Below are 5,304 nucleotides of genomic sequence, written 5' to 3'. Positions count from 1 at the left end.
CCATTGTGTAAAAAGATAAATGATCTGTTGCTCTTTTTGTCACTGCCATCTTAAACTCAGGGACACTAACAGCTGCTCCTGTCCTCCCTGTTTTAGGGTCCTTAGATCCATTTGTGTTTGTGAATATATTCAAGAAAGCATAGTATTGTGTTCTTAAATGTTCACTTACAACTGAATCTACTCCTTCACTGGCTGAGGGAGAAACCAAGGTGGGATAGCAGGAAGAACCACAGAGGGGCTAAACTCCCTCCCAAACAACCCCATCTCTCTCGCCATTATCTATCCACCCTAAAGCTTGTATTCAGATTTCGTTCATGTTCCCAGCACTCTAGAAGCACTTTTTTTTGTAGGATGTGTGACCTTATGTCCCTGTAGATTTACCCAATATGTTATGGCTAGCTGTTGTCTTCTTAGCTATAACGGCATCTCTCCCAGCTCTACCTGCATCGCTGCCCCCGGAGAGGTCCTGAGTGCTCCACAACTTATTCTTAGGGCTTGGGTCTGGATAACATCTAGCTTTTTAAAGATGTCTGAGCTGCTGATCCATATGCTATACTTCCATAGTTCATTGATGACCTTAACAGCGCTATATATGTCATGTTCAATACCATTCTATCTGGCCCCCCACTCCATTCCTGACAAGCAACGCATCACATTCAATATTATTTTTCCTTTGACAACTACTCTGTTAATATGCTCCACCCGTGTCCTTTGAGCATCAAACCAGACCCCCAGGAACCTAAACCCTCCCTCCCTCTCCTAACCCCTCCCACCCTCTCCTAACCCCTCCCACCCTCTCCTAACCCCTCCCACCCTCTCCTAAACCCCTCCCACCCTCTCCTAAACCCCTCCCACCCTCTCCAGATTCCTTCCATACAACTTCAAGTATATTTCCTCCCCAACCTTCCTTCTAGAAAAAACTTGAAGCCCCCCCCCCCCCGAGGGCCTTTCCCTGGTTTCAGGCACCACAACCACCTGCTTACAACTTCCAAGCCATTTCCCTTCTCACCTTATTGTAAAGGCCAGATTCTTTCCCCATTACAGTGTAACTGAGATGAGCCATCATGATGTAACACATCTCATCCTTCCCAGGAGATGTTACCCCACCTTTAGCTAATGCTCTCTTCGTCTCAGCCAATGTAAAATGGCCATTCAATGTATCCCCCACAATCTCTCTCTGATCCAGGACCCCCGGATGTTCTCCTCTGACCCGTTCTCTCCCACGCTGCCCCTCTTTTGTCAGATTATTTGAGTTTTGCACCTTCACAAATCCCTGGGATAACATCTCTGCCTTTTCCATATCTCACACTGCAACAATCTCCCCACTTTTCAGCACAGGGAGATCCCAATCTCTTCTGACCCCACTCATCCTCTTAATCATCCCCCATACCTCTCCCACAGGAGCGGTCCTGCGCCAAAACTCCCTCTTAGCTGTCCTAATGATCCTCCTTACTGCAGCTTGTGCTTGTTTATACTGAATCAGGTGCTGGTAAATATGGGAATTTTTCAAAATTCTGAAAGCCCTGTTCCTACTCTTCACTGCTTCTCTACACTAAACAGTCCACCAGGGAACTGCGTTACTCTTTCTCCCACCTGTACCCATAAGAATGATCTGCCGTACTCCTTCTCCTCCCTGTACCCATAGCAATCACCTGCCTTTCTCTTTCTCCTCCCTTTCTCTTTCTCCTCCCTGTACCCATAGGAATCACCTGTCTGTCTCTTTCTCCTCCCTGTACCCATAGGAATCACCTGCCTTTCTCTTTCTCCTCCCTGTACCCATAGGATTCACCTGCCTGTCTCTTTCTCCTCCCTGTACCCATAGGAATCACCTCCCTTGCAGCCCCTACTATTGTTCTCATCTACCTGAGACACCACCAGTTCACTCAACTCCTGAAACTGACATTACTCTGCTTTCCCAAATATATTCATCTCCTCAATCCATTTCCTGCTGATTCTTCCTCCATCATTCCTACAGTAGACATGATAGAATAGTGATCAATAGCCACTGTAAAATTCCTCCAAAACCTCCCAACTACATCTGTCTGCCATTGAACTTGAGATCAAAGTAAGACCCAGAGCAGATTCATTTCCAGTTACTGGGTCAATCCTGGTTCCCTGGACCATCATTAAGACTCACAAGCCCTTTCTCATCAAGCAGTTCCTCCAACACGTGTCCATTTACATCCGTCCGTAACTCTCCCCAGAGCATACTATGAGCATTAAAATCCTCAAACCATATTACCCATGTCTTCTATCTTGACCTTCTACCTTCCCAAGGGCCGTCAACTCTAGTCTCTTACACAGGTTGTAAAAGTTCACTAATACTAGATTCCCTCTCCCAAACACACCTCTCTCTACATATTCCTGTTCAAAGCATGTGCGGACCAACTGTCAAGTGTCTTCACTGACATTTTCAACCTCTCCCTGACCGAGTCTGTAATACTTAAATGTTTCAAGCAGACCACCATAGTCCCTGTGCCCAAGGAAGTGAAGGTAACCTTCCTAAATGATTACCGCCCCATAGCACTCACGTCGGTAGCCATGAAGTGCTTTGAAAAGCTGGTCATGGCTCACATCAACAGCATCATCCCGGAAACCCTGCTTTGAGTACACGTTCTGGTAATCCGTCTGGCCCTGCGGCTTTGTGAACGTTGACCTGTTTAAAGGTTTTGTTCACATCGGCTACCGAGAGCGTTATCACACAGTCATCCAGAACAGCTGGTGCTCTCGTGCATGATTCAGCCTCGAAGCTAGCATAAAAGGCATTTAGCTCGTCTGGTAGACTCGCGTCACTGGGCAGCTCGCGTCTGGGTTTCCCTTTGTAGTCTGTAATAGTTTTCAAGCCCTGCCACATCCGACGAGCATCAGAGCCGGTGTAGTAGGATTCAATCTTAATCCTGTATTGATGCTTTGCCTGGTTGATGGTTCATCGGAGGGCATAACGGGATTTCTTAGAAGCGTCCGGATTAGTCTCCCACTCCTTGAAAGCAGCAGCTCTAGCCTTTAGCTCGGCACGGATGTTGCCTGTAATCCACAGCTTCTGGTTGGGATATGTACGTACAGTCACTGTGGGGATGACTTCATCGATGCACTTATTGATGAAGCCAATGACTGAGGTGGTGTATTCCTCAATGCCATTGGATGAATCCCGGAACATATTCCAGTCTGTGCAGCAAAACAGTCCTGTAGTGTAGCACCTGAAACCCCACCTCTTTAAGGAATACCTGGGATAGGATAAAGTAATCCTTCTACCCCCCCCCCCCAAAAAAAAGATTTAGATGCACTATTGTAAAGTGGTTTTTCCACTGGATATCTTAAGGTGAATGCACCAATTTGTAAGTCGCTCTGGATAAGAGCGTCTGCTAAATGACTTAAATGTAAATGTAAATGTAGCATCTGCGTCATCTGACCACTTCCGTATTGAGCGAGTCACTGGTACTTCCTGCTTTAGTTTTAGCTTGTAAGCAGGAATCAGGAGGATAGAATTATGGTTAGATTTGCCAAATGGAGGGCGAGGGAGAGCTTTGTATGCATCTCTGTGTGGAGTAAAGGTAGTCTAGGATTTATTTTTCCCCTAGTTGCTCATGCACATGTGACATGCTGGTAAAAAACATGGCAATTCAATAAGGAATTGGCAAGACAGTAGAAACAGACTGGCACCCGTGCTAGTGAACTGACATTGGCCAGTTGGACAGTAGGCCTGAATAGATACAGGATCAGATTCACCTCTGGGGATCAATGTTCATTATTAACGATAATGATTATTAATGATAATGACCGATAGGCCAGTATAATTCTGCATCATTTCAGCACCGAGTTAAAAGCGAAAGGTTTCAAATCAAATCACATTTTAATTGCAACATGCTTCGTAAAACAACAGCCATAGACTAACATTGAAATGCTTACTTACGGGCTCTTCCCAACAACGCAGAGAACAAGACAATAGATGAATAGAAAAGTAATAACATGTAATAATAAACCAATACACAGTACAGAGTAACTTGTCTGTTTTATTTGTCAGTTATATTCATTTGTATTTTGGTATAAAGAGACAATGTGCAACAATAAACTTGTGCTCCAACATTATAAAACAGTTATAACCAATGTGGTCCTCATTATAGTCATATATTTACAAAAATACAGGATATGAAAAAAAGTATACCCTAAAAACATACCAGTACAGTAAACCATACTTACATGAATGATTTTTACAATACAAACGTTCCCATATTGAACATTCTGTATACTGTAATATTCTGTCCATCTCTGAAACACACTTAGATAATTCCTTTGATGCAGTAGTATTATCCAATGGGCAGTGGCCTCCATTCGCTATTTGTGTGTATACAATGACGTCTTTTTTACCCTGCCCCTGTTCCTGCGCATTTGATAATGACCCATTCTAAATCAAAACTAATTTTACATATTAGTAAAGATAAGATTACATTTTGAATAGTCTGATGTGTGAAAATATGATCACTTGATAAGGGAAAAGCTGTGCAGCCTGAAGCATTTTGCATGACAATAACCAGCTGACAAAATGCCACAGACTTAGTAGGAAGCTCCTATAGACCACTGAGATGTTTTTCTTCAGAGACAGTGAACAGGTACAACAGGTACCAGGTTATAACATCTACAGAAAAGACAGAAATGCCAAAGGTGGAGGTGTTGCGGTCTATATTCAGAACCACATTCCTGTAAAGCTTATTCAGATCCATCAGATGTAGTGATCATAATATAATATCCATGTCTAGGAAAACCAAAGTTGCAAAGACTGGACCTAAAATTGTGTATATGTGATCATAATATAGGTTTTGTAGTGATTCCTATGTTGAAGATGTGAAAAATATTTGTTGATCTGACATGTGTAATGAGCAAAAACCCTCATTGTTTTTTGCACAGGCTGCACACACTTCATCAGTCTCTCATTCACAATTTGACAAGCAAACTATTTCCTGGCGGAATCCCTCGTGTGGCCGTAAAGGCCCCCTAAACAAATCCATGTCTCTTGTGGCCAGTGGCCGTTGCGCCCTTGGGCTAAATATTATAATCCCCTTCTTCCGGCTGCCAATCACTGTGCTCTGAAGCACCTCTCACTCACATGGCTCTCTCAGATATCTACATTTTTATTAGCCAATGTCTGTCACGTGATCGTGTCCTTCTCACAGGCATCTCACCTAAGAAGTAGGCTACAAGTGAAGACAGACACATCGGTCGACACAACTGCACATGTCCTTCTTATCCAATTCCGAGGCGCATATGGTAGATGTTAAAAGAACTGTGCACATTTACTTTTCGTCAGCC

This window comes from Salmo trutta, chromosome 19, assembly GCF_901001165.1.
Source record: "Salmo trutta chromosome 19, fSalTru1.1, whole genome shotgun sequence".
Taxonomy (NCBI): domain Eukaryota; kingdom Metazoa; phylum Chordata; class Actinopteri; order Salmoniformes; family Salmonidae; genus Salmo; species Salmo trutta.
This window is presented reverse-complemented; position numbering follows the sequence as displayed.